General features: G+C 38.1%; 1 protein-coding gene across 3 annotated transcripts in view; it reads left to right on the top strand.

Moving 5' to 3' along the window:
* Nucleotides 1–14,168, top strand: part of LOC147160451 (uncharacterized) — an 81,834-nt gene that overhangs the window by 29,311 nt on the left and 38,355 nt on the right. For all 3 annotated transcript variants that reach the window (XR_015090388.1, XM_086057778.1, XM_086057777.1), the window contains one exon: nt 7,562–7,593. The gene's annotated coding sequence lies outside the window, so the exon portion shown is untranslated. The remainder of the gene's footprint in view (nt 1–7,561; nt 7,594–14,168) is intronic.

Here is a 14,168-nt window from a genome sequence, read left to right as displayed (position 1 = left end):
TACTGGTCTTTACATCACTGAATGGTTTGGGGTCCTGATTGAATATAAACCCAGTAGGGTTCTGAAATCTGTAGACTTGGGTCAATTAGTGGAGCCCAGAGTTCAAAGTAAACATGGTGAAGCTGCAATTAGCTGTTATGCTGCACACAAATGGAGTGCAAGTTGGTTTCAAACTGCCCACATCACAACATCCGCAAGGCGAGGTCATGAAAGTTATCTGTCGATGTCATCCATGCACGGACCCCAGCTACTCTGTTTCTCTTTCTGCAATGTCAAGCCCAGCGTGCTTAAGTTTGTTACATCCCAATTCTACCGGCGCAAAGTCTACGAAAATACCAAAAGAAACTTGCGCCTGTTACAAAAATAGGGCCCTATGAATGTGAACTGGCCGTTGATGCAGCATATCAACACAAGAAAAGGTACATATATAACAACTTATATTGACCGCCATAATACCAATATATCTTTTTTATTAGGGATGTCAAATATTAGTGCGTTAATTTTGAATTAATTGAAATTTAAAGTTCCTTTAACACCACCAAATTTTTTAACGCGCGATTATTGACCGCCCCTTACTTGAAAAGAATGTACTGGGGGAATTCCACTCACAAAGCAGCAGTCATGTCCATGTCAAAATTTTGCAGTAATACATTTAATAATAATGCATATATTTGTGGAGACTGGGTTCAAGTTCAGCAATTTTAAAAAAGTTCAGAATTTCACAAGTTACTTTATGTTAAAGATTAGCTAGCTCTTAGTATGAAAAAAAAATGCACTGAGCTGTCACCAATGTCTTACAAATGCAATTATGCCATCTAGTGGCATAATATTTGACCTCAACACAAATCAATATCACGCTGTTTTTTTTTTACATTACAGTACATATTTTTAATCTTTGTGAAATTACTGTCAGTGACTAAAAGATGCAGCCATATTTCTGTTAGTTTAACAACAGTATGAAAAATTAAACAAACATGTATTGTACATTTTATTAAACATTTAGAACATATATAAAATTTGAGATTAATCCCAAATTAACTATTGAAGTCATGCGATTAAATTTGAATTGCCTGACACCCCTAATATATAGACAAGCACTCCTTCCGACATAGTTTTAGTTCAGTATCTAAAAATAGGCTTATGTTTATAATGTAATGTTAAGAAAATGAGTGTCATTGTGCCACAGAAATGTGCTCCGAAACATATGGCTTCGCTAATAAAGTTGTGCTTCATTAATCCGAACGATGACAAACATACATCATACGGTAATAAGACACCAAGCGTGGAAGATTTTTTTGTAATTTTTTTTTGTCGCCGTGACTTTCAACACGGTAGCGCTCCCGCGCCGTGACGCAAGAACAGCATCTTCTGCGCGTTAGCCATCCAAGCGAGAGCAGATTTGAAGTGACGTTGCATGCTGCCGTCTTAAAACACACCCGTTGTCTCGCTCTCCCTCTTGCTCTCGTTCATTCGTTCTTTTTTTTTTGGGTCCCACTCTTCCTTTGCGCCTATTCTTTCTCACGCACTCTGTTCATCTCCCACTGTGCATTACTTGCTCTCTGATGATGCGTGGCAGCCCCGTGCCCCGATCTTAAGTGTTCTCCTCGTGTGATTGGACAGCATCTGGATGAGTTACATTACTCGGATGTTTCCATCTTTTCCACGGACATCCCGGACCACCATTACCTTTTTCCGCTACGTTTAAAGGAGAACAGAAACATTCATCCAATGTGGATTTGGATTTTTATCTCAGACTGGATTAAGACGTATTTGTGTATTAGCATCCTTACCTTACGTCATACACATTCCCCAGAACTGCTTGCCGATGTTGCCTTTCTGTTAATGCCTGAGTGTTTTTTTTAGGTGGCAGCATCTTGACTTAGCCCCTGTGGTATTTCTGTTAGCATACATGTGCCAACTTCCTGCCAAGTGGTCTCGTTTATTTTTTCTCAACGGCTATTTAAGAGTAGTGAAGTCCAGCCGCTTTATATCAATCGCTGTAGCAAAAGAACTCCTGAGAACAGAGACAGGAATATGAAAGAGGAATACTCGATTCTAAAGTCATTTCCTGTATTCCCTGATTGTTGTTTTTTGAAGTGTGGTTATGAAAGGGTTAAGAGGCTGTGAAATCTTGATTGCCAACTCCCAGGATTGTATCTCCTGTAACATAAATGAGGGCCATCTGCGCTGGGCGTATGCCTGCGCACCCCCCCCCCCCCCCTCCTCCCCCCGCCTCGGCCCACTGCACTCAAAGGCTCACTGTGCTGTGGTTTGCCCAGCACGGTCACGTGACTTCTCTGAAAGTGCCCCCTCCCTCCTCCTCCCTCTTTATTTCCAGTAAACCGTTTGAAAGGAGGGGGGTGACTCAGAGTAAAACCAGCTTCCTTTTAACCACAGCTTGTTAAAGAATTTGTCAACGTGGACTCAGGGGTACATTTTTTGTGTGCGAGGGAGTGATAGGTCTTCTCATTTTCTTTTTTTTCCTTTTCTTTTTTGAAACGGGACAGACAATTAGATTGCGTCAGGAGTGCTTAATCATGCCCCTTCCTGTGTCAGAAGCGGGCGCGGGCTCGGGCTCGTCGGGAGTTAATGAGATGAACTTTTGTCGTCTTCGTGTCGGGGGCACGCAACTGCCACCGAGACGTGTGTCGTCTGCGTGAAAGACTTTCATTGAGAAAAAAAAAAAGCTCAGAGAGGGCGAGGAAAATGTGTGTGGGTGTTGACTTGTGTATATGCTATGCATAGATTTTTCCTTGTCTGACACTTACGTTTTCCACATGGATTCCAGTGTCTTCTTACTGGTTACCTTTCTACTGAATCAGCTCCACCAAAAATATTTTTTATGACGTAACCATGAAGAGTGGCTAATCTACAGTAAACACGCTGTGGAATGTAATTCAAAAGAAAAACATCACATTTTGAATCTTGTGCCTCATGATGAAAAGCTGCCACATTTTTGAATAAAGAAACCTTTTCCTTGTTAATTCTTTGCAGTTTCAGGTTCATAAACCTCAAATTCCTCCCTGGGGATTTTGTTTTTATCAACTGTCGTCACTTGGCAACACAGATGTTCGAATGGTATTAAAAGTAATGTTCCCTCTCCTTCGTCCGCACACATTTAATATGGGACTTGCTTCTCCCCATATCGTTAAAAGTTAATATCGCCTCGTAGCAAAGAATAGAGAAAATGATGTCGTAAATTATGTGATATCATGATTAATTGCTAAATGACAGTTTTATCAAAAGCTGCGTCTCCTCTGTTTGTTGTCTGCGCCATTTTGCTGAGCGCATCATCTTATTCCGAGCTTGAACCAAAACCTCCATCATTTTAATGACACTGCACTCTTGACGAGCTCTCGCCAGATGTGAGTGCGAACCCGTAGGCCGCTGGTGATGGGGTGTCAGGGTGTGGGTGGGGGGATTTTCGGCAGGCTTTGGCAAACAGCCTGGCTAAGATGGTGATTTTCTAAAAAACCACCAACCACAGAGTCTGGATGTCTGAACCCCAGCCATCAAAAGATAGAGAGAGAGAGGACGCTCCGGTTCAGAATTGGAAGGGAGTAGTGCTGTCACTGTCAAATATTTTTAGAATCGATTTATCTATAGATTATTCAATCGATTAAACGACTAATCAGATTCATTTTAATTTAGCATTCACATGTATTACAAAAGCATTTTCCTCTGATAACAGTTTATTAACCAGTGATTGATGTTTATTCCGTACTTCATATTTGTATAGTGATTGAAAAAAGGGGGGATTGATGTTACCGGTTCGGCCATTGTTTTCTAAAGTAAAAACTGATGTTTGCAAATGTCTTATTTTTTCACAGTCGATAATCTGTCGTCTTTCAAGACGGACTACAGAAATCTGAGAAAATTACCTTTTATATGCTTATTTGAACAATAAAAAAAAAAACTAATTCAAACCCAAAAACGTATAAATACGCTTTTTAATACTTTGTCTTTAACTCCCCAAAAAGTATTTATATGTTGTTGTTTTTTTATGTTTTTCTATGCTAGAGCATACAGAAGGCTTTGATGCAGCTTCTGACCTGAAGAGGTCGCTTAAAGCAATGGTAGTTATTACAACAACAAACAAAACGGCCAGCAGGTGGCAGCAGAGTATAAGAGACCAACCAGGGCCATGTTGCAACTTGTTGCCAGTGTTTTCAACAGGTTTGTGAATAATGATGAAACTTAGCTATATTCTAATGCTAATTGCTGCAAAACGGAAACAAATACAAATATACTTTTTTTTCTGATGAAAGAAGAGACTCTAATCCAGGGGTGTCAAACTCAAAATAGCGGGCCGTATGTTTGACACCCCTGCTCCAATCTTTCTTTTGGTAGGTTCCATGTTTTTATAGCAATAGAACACAATATTCTGTGGGCCTTGCAAAATCAGTCAAAAACAGCCAGGAGCGAAGGTGGTTGCTTCAGTGAAAATGGCTGCGAGTATATGAGTTTAAAAAAAAAAAGGCTCCAAACGATTACTCGCTTATTAAAATAGTTGTCGATTAATTTGATAATCGATTACTTGTCGATGAATCGCTTAATTTTGACAGCTCTCGAAGAGAGATAGAGAGAGAGAAAAGCACAATTCCTCCCTAGTAAATCACAAAGTGACAAAGTCATACACACATGCTCACACACCCTCCCATCACGTCCACACGGACATGCTGGTGTAACACATTCATGCTCTTGGTATGAGCCAAACGTCCCACACTGAGTGCCAACCACGCACGCATGTGTCAGGAAACAAATGGGGCGCACATGGTGTCACCACAACACAGATCGGTTCCGCAGGGTTAGCCGACGCCGCGACACCAGCGCTAGTCAGGTGTTTCCGAGCCAGACGGCGTCCTCATTGGTTCTGCAGTAAACCACCCATACACATTCCTTCCCTCCTTGTCCACCAGCTGAACAGCTCTCGCTCTTTCGTGCTCTCTCACAAACACACAAACATGTACACACACACACACACACACACACACACACACACACACACACACACACACACACACACACACACACACACACACACACACACACACACACACACACACACACACACACACAAGAGGACAGGCTCAAATTCAAATGACAGGCTTGTGGAAGGAGGAAGCGTCTTGATTGGAGGCTGAAATTCAAACGGCAAACCAATCATATGCCGCGTCCATTTGCTCCCCCCTCCACAACCTTATTAGGCGACCTCCCGTGTCTCTCAGATTTCCTGTCCACTGGGTTGCACCCTGCATAGGATGTCATCCGCACTGTACTGGTTCTGTTGACCATATTAGGTCAGATCATGTATTGCCAGCCCCATCCCACTCCTTTTTTTTTTTAATTAGCGGGATGCTTTGGAGGCTGAGGCCTTCTTTTTGAAAGAAAACAAAATCTATTTGTTTTGCTTGACTTTTATATATAAAACTTTCTTTTCTTCGATAATTTTTTTCAACTCCTCCTTTTATAGTGTCTTTGTCTGTTGATGTGATGTTGTTTTATGTAAAACAGAAAACATGTTTATTTAGATTCCATATCTCAGGCCAAGCAAGCACGACAAACTATTCAGAGTTTGTTTTGGGAATGTTCTAAATCAACAAGTATAAATTTGCTGCATGAAAAACATTTAAAAACAATACAGAGAATAGGTCAAAATCCTCTACATAATTTACATTTAAATGTAACTAAAAATCATATGTCTATCTATTTCTTATTCTTAGTAAAAAAAAAGAAGAAAAAAAAGAAGTTCCTAATATAACAAAAAAGTTAACTTTACAAATGAAGGTCCCTAAAGTAGTATTGTTTTATGTATTAGTTTTTTTTCCCTTCAGATTTCTTAATTCAAATGTTTATAAAAGTTCAAACGTATTTATTTTGAGCTGAATAATTCTGTATTAGTGCACACTGTATTATCACCTGTCTATTTTAATTAGAGTTCAACTCAAACATTCAGAAAATATATCTGTTGCCTATATTTAATTTTGCAGTATTCATCTTTATGGTGAAAATCTTTTGAGCTGTACATTTATTTTATCTAAATAGTATCAAAAAAATTAGCTACAACAAAATGCTACTGAAGCTACATTTTTTAAATAATTTCACTCATAAAATGATCCTAAAAAATCATTTTAATTTCAACTATTTAATCAATAATCCATTGGATTTACCTTCATATTAATAGAATTGCCCCCCCCCCCCCCCCCCTCCTAAAAAATAAGAATGCTGGTAATTTCCTCTGAGCTCCCAGAACGAATACGAGCAAAATCCATAAAGATGACGGCTCCCCTTCCCAGAAAAAGGTATATGGGGAAAGATCTGTGTCATTGCTGTGAAAAGAGTCTTTGTGGAGCGGTCAGGAGGATTTGGGCATTTCATACAAAAAGAATTTGTGAGTCAGTGTAATGACAAAAGTCTTTTGTCTCCTTCCCGCAAACTAGCAATTAAACATCGGCACAGGAGGTAAAATAGATATGTGATAAACAGTTCATCATTCTAGTACAATAGTGTAACATGTTAATCCGTTTTATTAATCTAAAATTGCTAAAAATGTATTTGAGTAATAATTAAAAGTAAAATGTCAACGGTAATTTGTTTTAGGAATTGCTGAGATATTTGTTCTAATGGATTGGCATCTATTAGGCACAACATTTTGTATTTAAGTATTTGAATAAATGATTAACCGACTTGGAAAATGATTATTAAATCATTTATTTTGTTATAAATTCAGTCATTTTGATTTAGCTGTAATTTCACCTCATTTCCTTAACAAAGCTTTAAAAGTCAAAATGTGGAAAAATGATGAATAATGCCGTTTTAATTATCTAGACAATTTTTATCTTAATTTTAGTGTCCGAAACTATTTCAAAGTCAACAAAAAATGTTCAGAGGTTCTTAAAAATATCTACATATTGAAAATGTGCATTGTTTGCACTTCAGATTTTAAACTTTCCGTTGCTTTGTCTTTTCTCTATTTAAGAGGAAAATCACTAACGTTTCTCGTTAAAATAGAAAGAAGTTTGTGAGTTTTTCCAGTTTTTCAGACATTATTCGTTTCATGATGATATGTGAGTGTTTTTAGAATCTAAATGAAAAGATTTCATGTTAGTTTAGAAACTTTAATCATCAAAAAACAGAAGAAAGACATTCATGTTAAAAGAGTAGTTAATATAAGCCTTGGCTTTAATCTGCATCTTTTAGTTTTAGTTTTTAGTTTTTTTGGTATTTTATTGACTGCTGATTTGACTTCACCAAATAACTTAAACTAAACATTTTCAACTAACTGATCTGTGATATTTTCTTGAAGTTGTCCCAATTTTCTTAAATAGATGTATGATTTATGAAACCAATGTAAAAAAATATATAAACCTAAACATTTAAAACATTCAATAAAAATAAATGTTATCATTAATTAGTTTGACCATTTTTCTGGCTGGAAAAATAATTGAATTCATTACTTTACATATATTCTCTAAATTTAAAGACACCAAAGATCATCTGATAAAATACCTTAATGCAAAATATCAATTCTACTCACATTTTCCTACTTTCTTCTTCTCAGGACTTCACACTGCATAGAAAGTCTTCCAAAAGGTCAGTAAAATCAAAATTCAATTTTCTTTCTTTTTTTTCTTTCTTTTTTTTTAAATTGATTGTTGCCTCCCCTTGTGTTATGTATCAAAATTCCAGTTTCATATTTTAGGTCCTTATTTACTCTGAAAATGCATTTTGTTAAAAGAAAAAAAAACTATTAAATTATTTAAAAAGTGTTTTTAACAAGCGACATAAAAATATGTAGCCTCTCAAATATCCTATAGCAGAGAATACAAATTTGCATTTTGGGTGGTTTGGTACAAGGCAGGGGTTAAACTAATTAATTAAGTAATTAGGATCTTCACTTTTAAATAATGGAAGACCATATATCTACCTCGATACTTGTCAGTCATCATCTGTATTGCACAAGCACATCTTGGGTTTAGTTTTAGACTTGCATACATTTTTTTTAATTTCATGTTGTAGAGGTAGTTAGGGGTTAAACAAAGAATCAAACGTAATCACGGCACCCCTGTCGCATAGTGAGCTGTTGTACGGGTGCCATTTTGTGCAGTCAAACGAGAGCAAGGAGTCAGCCATTTTGTGCTTGCAGCTGCAGCTGCCCCTGTCCCCACACTTGAACTATTCAGGAATGTCTACTGAAGAAATATATACAAACTTACCCTTTAAAGAAAGTGCCGATAAAGACGAATTAGCTTCATTGATCTAATCCTGGAAAACCCGCCAAGTATGTCTGAGCTGTGTTTTTTGGTGCACTTTGCTCATTGTTGCGTGTTGAGAAAGAGTTCAACGGCGAGCATATTTTGCCCGTTTGGCCTCGTTCCTTATCATAGGCAGAAGACGTCCTGGTTATGAGTATGGGCAAGGCGGGGGGAGTTGAACCCCCATCAACAAGCGCTGATGCGGAGGAACATTGTCTTGTGGGAGGCGATGGAGAAAGAGAGGGAGTGATGAGACATGGAGGGAGGGAAGGAGAGCTTGTCATGTACACACAACATGCTCACACATACAGTACGTGACCCGATTATACCCCAAGGGCCCCTCTGGCCGAGGTGTGTCATTCGTTGCCTCACGGAAAGAAAGACTTCACCGACATGTCCGCTGCTATCGTGTTGATCGGGTTTTTGGCTTGGATGCAATTGTTTGCTCATAATTATAAGCAAGAATATGAAGCTCGCAAGAGAGAAGGTGACATTCTCCCTCAGGTGTCTAGAAAGAATTAAAGTTTTTTTTTTGTATACGGAAATGCCTTCTCAAAGCTTCAAAGTGTGGTTTGATGTGGCTTTGTACCTGTTGCAGGTGTGTTTCTCAGGCGTCTTCTGTATTTGCTCCACCTACTGTACTGATTAACTCATTCACTGCCATTGACGGTTATAGACCTCAAATATTAATTTGAACTATTTCTATTAGTTTAACATTTTTTCCACTTGTTTTAACAAGAGTATGAAAACCTAGAATTTGTTTTATTGTAGATTTAGAACAGGTATAAAAAAAATTAATCGTGAGTTAACTCGTAAAGTCATGCAATTAATTACGATTCTATTCGCCCGACGCTCCTAATTTTTAATTGTAATTAATCGCATGACTTCAATCGTTAACTCACGATTAATCATACATTTGATATCTGTTCTAAATGTACAATAACAAAATTCTAGGTTTTCATACTCTTGCTAACAAAAGTGGAAAAAATGTTAAACTAATAGAAATAGTTCCCAAAAAAAAAAAAAAAAAATAGTTCCCAAAATTCTTTGACGTCAATAGCCGTCAATGGCAGTGAATGAGTTAAACACCATGTGAATGGGTGATGTCATGGAAATCCATTTTTGGGGCCCTTGAGATGGGTGATTGGGTGTGAGGTGCGGCAGAGGTGAATCGGATATGGCTCTCAGGAACGTAATACTTCAAGGAACTTTTGTGTCATGTTTTGAATGCAATGTCGTATTTTGAATGCACTTGTGCCTGTGGCATTGACGAGCTCAGTCAACATGACAACCTTATTGTTTTTTCAGTAAAATATGGATGTAATACTTCAAACTTTGTCATCATTAGTTGTTAGCAGACTCGTGTCACACTGCTGCCAAAGATGATCAGACCAGAGTTGATTTTCATGAATGGTATGAAGACTCATTGACAATTATGTGAGCCAGTGAGCTGAGAAACTCATTTTGTGTGTGTTGTTTGAGACTATTGGTAAAAAATGAATAGAAGTCTTTCCAAAGCCAGGTTGATTCCACCACAGCCTCATTCACAAATTTGTATTTTTTGTTTTTGTTTTGCGCCAAACAAGCCACACACAAGTTTTCTGTTGCGTGTTGGTTTAAAATGTTCAAATTGGTGCCTGTGTACTGTATATATAGTATTTCCATTAAAAAATATATATATTTATGTGGATAAGATTTCTGTGTCTCAACATGGATATACAGCTTACTGTATATACTATATACCTGCAAAAATTGTATCCTATGATGATGAATAGATACTGCTGTTGGGGTACATCAGTTATTATATATGAATTGTAAAAATAATTATTGCAGTCGTAGACAGTGAAACTAATAACAAGTGTGTTTTCCACATGTATTTTTACAACAACGAAAACATTTAGTGCTCAAGAAAGAGTTGAATTAAAATCATCAGCCAAAAAAGAAAAATAGATGTAGTATTGCTTCTGCTGTGTCTTAGAAGTCTTAAAGGGGAAGTCACCCCCCCCCCAAGAAAAAAAAAAAATTCTTGACAACAAAATGTTCCATGCAGCCCCACTAGTCAAAATACGGTATTTGGGTTAATATTGTGTTAGTGGAATACGAGTTAAGGAGCAAAATCCAGCTGTTTTTTTAATCAATATCAGAAGGCGGCCATTTTTCCGCTTGCTGTCGAGTGAAAATGACATCACAGTTGCTCAGAGCTCAGGTAACAACCAATCACAGCTCAGCTTCAGAAAACAGGTGAACTGTGATTGGTCGTTGCCTGAGCCCTGAGCAACTGTGATGTCATCTTCAGTCAACAGCAAGTGACAAAATGGCCGCCCCCTGAGATGGATAAAAACAGATTTTGCTGCATATTCCACAAATGTAATATTAATCAGAATGTCATGTTTAGACTAGTGAGGTCACATATTATTGTCAAGAAATGTTTACGGTTGACTTCCCTTTACATTCACTTAATAATAAATTAAAAAGGTCTTAATTTTCTGTTGACTATACAAGCTCATCGAGTAAAGAGCCCTACCAGCTAACCTCTCAACTCTTTTTATCATATTGAGTGCCTTTTGACACTTCAAGATTACAATAATAATAATGGGGAAGTCACTTTAACTGCTCTCTCCCAGCGTCACGTTTCTCCTGATTTTTGGGGTTGCAAAAATATCACAACAAATTTGAAAGACATTCAATTGCAAGGTCTGTCGTGGCCACCGTGCAAATGTGTATTCTCACCGGTATAGTTTATATGAGCTGATATAGCTTTTACATTCCATTTATAAGGACCTTAGGGTCTTAAAAATTGGTTGAATTGGTGAATCATGCAGATGCTTTGAGTAGGAAAGCGTCAAGCCTGAGGTCCGACCAAACCTGTTCAAAATGACATGCTTACAATTGAATTGTATCTCGTTAAGAAGTATGACTGTGGCTATTCTATGTCAATATGAACACACTGTAGAGATGGTCAGGTTAGCAAATGTAAACACAGTTGAGCTGCCAACTGTTACGGATTGTCCATAATTTGTTACAAAAATACGGAAGTTCGGAACGCTACCTTGTTACACGTGCAATACTGATGTTCCGGATACACTATAAGGACATTTTGAGTGCATATTTTAATTTAAGTGTCACCAGTACGGTAGCCTGTAGGCCTCTTCTGAAACTAGCTCACTTGTTTAAAAAGAAAAAAACTCCACTTACCATTAATTATCTTTATAAATCACTCACAATGGTGTAAATTTGGTAAAAATATTTGGGGGGGGGGGGGCAAATCTTAGCATTTGTGGAGAAAAGCTAGCAGAAGAAACAACGATAAGCAGATGATTTATCCCCAAACAATTTTAGTAAATTTGTTATTTAAGAAGTGTGTATGAAACTGGTACCCCTTTGCATTAATCAGTACCCAAAAAGCACTCAAAACGTTGATAACCCCTGTTGTAAAATGCTGAAATCATGTTGATGTTAAGAAAGACAGAAGCAGGCATTTGCCAGTGTTTTCCTTCTCAAACAGTTACTGAGGGATTGCACATCTGAGGTGACCTTGTCTGCTCGCTGACATACTTCTCATCACACCCATGCATATGAACAGGCAAAAAAACCAACTGTAATTTTGACGATGAAATCATAGATAATATTAGATTAAAAACAATTTTTTTTTAATATAAAGTACAGACCAGAGAACTAAAATTTAAAACGATTTTACATTGTATTTAATCATTGCAGTATTTATTTATTTTTGCCCCCCCTGGTACGGTACCTCCCCATATTTGTGTACTCTACCACCGAAAACTACCACCCAAACATCCGAGGATAATATGGCGTGAATGAGATTAACATATGGATGCCCATGAAATTCTGCGATACCTTCAACACTAATATGAAGACCTATGAAATTCTCAATGTCATCATGAATAAGCAGCTGCCTGTCATTATTATCACACGTCAAAATATACATTTCCTACTGAAGTGCCGGAGAAAGGAATCTGCATTTTGGTGACTAGCACAAATTCAGCGCTATACTTGGCATGGCTCTCTTATGAGGCAGGTTAGACCAGGTGTTTGTATTTTCGCAGACGCTCACAAGCCGAAGAATTTAAAAAAAGGACTATTTGCGCCAGGCGGCACGGTGGTTGACTGGTTAGCACGTCCGCCTCCCAGTGCAGAGGACGTGAGATCGAAACTCCTGGGTGGAGTTTGCATGTTCTCCCCGTGCCTGCGTGGTTTTTTTTCCGGGTACTCCGGTTTCCTCCCACATTCCAAAGACATGCATGGCAGGTTAATTGAACACTCTAAATTGTCCTTAGGTGTGATTGTGAGTGTGGATGGTTGTTCGTCCCTGTGTGCCCTGCGATTGGCTGGCAACCAGTTCAGGGTGTACCTCGCCTACTGCCCAAAGCCAGCTGGGATAGGCTCCAGCACCCCCCGCGACCCTTGTGAGGACAAGCGGTTAAGAAAATGGATGGATGGATGGACTATTTGCGCCGTTGTGGTCGTGAACATAGCCAACTTGATTTTTCACCAATCAAAGCGGCTCCTCTCATTATCTTTAAATGCGCTGCAATGACAGTCTTGCATAAATACATCTTTAGCCTCGTTTCCACTGACGATATCTACTCTAGAATAGAGTAGAGTAGAGTAGGGTAGATACCATCGGTGGAAACGAGGCTATAGTGCGGAAAAAGATGCAGTGATCCATGTGTGACCGGTGCTGAAAAAATTCAACAAAATGCGCTTGACCAGCAGTTTATGTACGTCGCCATACTTAACTAATTCAAATATATATATATATATATATATATATATATATATATATAAATATGTATAAATATGTTTTTTAATAATTTGTACTTCACTCTCAAAAACGTATTTATACGTTGTTGTTTTTATGCTAGAACATACAGAAAGCTTTGATGCAGCATCTGAGCTAAAGAGGTCTCTTAAAGCAATGGTAGTTATTACAAAAAATGGCCAGTAGGTGGCAGCGGATTATAAGAGATCAGCCAGGGCCATGTTGCCACAAGCTCTTTTTGCCAGTGTTTTCAACAGGTTTGTGAATAATGATGAAACTTAGCTATATTCTAATGCTAATTGCTGCAAAACGGAATCAGATTGAAATAGACTTGCTCTTCCTGATAAAAGAAGAGACTCTAATCTTTCTTCTGGTAGGTTCCATGTTTTTTATAGCAATAGTACACAATATTCTGTGGGCCTTGCAAAATCAGTCAAAATCCAGTAAAACAGCCGGGAGCGAAGGGGTTTGCTTCAGTGAAAATGGCTGCGAGTGAATGAGTTAAATGCGGTCCCAGCAGGCGTATCGTTTGGCAACTTCCTGCCACCAAATTGTCAACCGTGGCCGGTAATACAAAAATAAAACGTGACATTCGGCTTGATTCCAATCTGAAGATATTTGATTCCATGCGTTTTGTTCTCTTTGCACTGCTTGAGAATGGTTTGCCGGTTAACAGTGATGCAAATGCCATCATATTGTTTTGACTGATGCGTATTCAAAAATCTATTGGTAGTAGTGGTGGCAAGCCAAACGCAAAATGTGCTTATTGTCCTGGAATCAGAAATCAAAATAGTCGCTAAATGGGAAAGCATTACACCTTTTTACTGCCCTGGCCGCTGGGCCGTACAATGTGACTATGTTGTCAATAATAATGCAATAAGAGCAGGGTGGTAGCATTCCAAGCAGTGCCCCTCCCTCTACTCCTCTCTACATTTTTGTATGGCATTTGTCAATCGTCGTCAATGTTATGGTTGAATCCACGTTTTGTGGTATTGTTCTAGTAGTATGTTTATGTTTTTGTTTTTTGATGCCTTAATGTGAAGTGAATTACCTTCACTATAGCATATTCTATGCATGCTTACGATACTGAATATAAAGGTTTTATCATGGTTTAAGATTATTTTCGGTCT

Source organism: Leptonotus elevatus, chromosome 16, assembly GCF_054856555.1.
Source record: "Leptonotus elevatus isolate MCC_2025b chromosome 16, RoL_Lele_1.0, whole genome shotgun sequence".
Taxonomy (NCBI): domain Eukaryota; kingdom Metazoa; phylum Chordata; class Actinopteri; order Syngnathiformes; family Syngnathidae; genus Leptonotus; species Leptonotus elevatus.
Note: the sequence above shows the minus strand (reverse complement) of the source record. Positions and strands in the feature narration are given on the sequence as shown.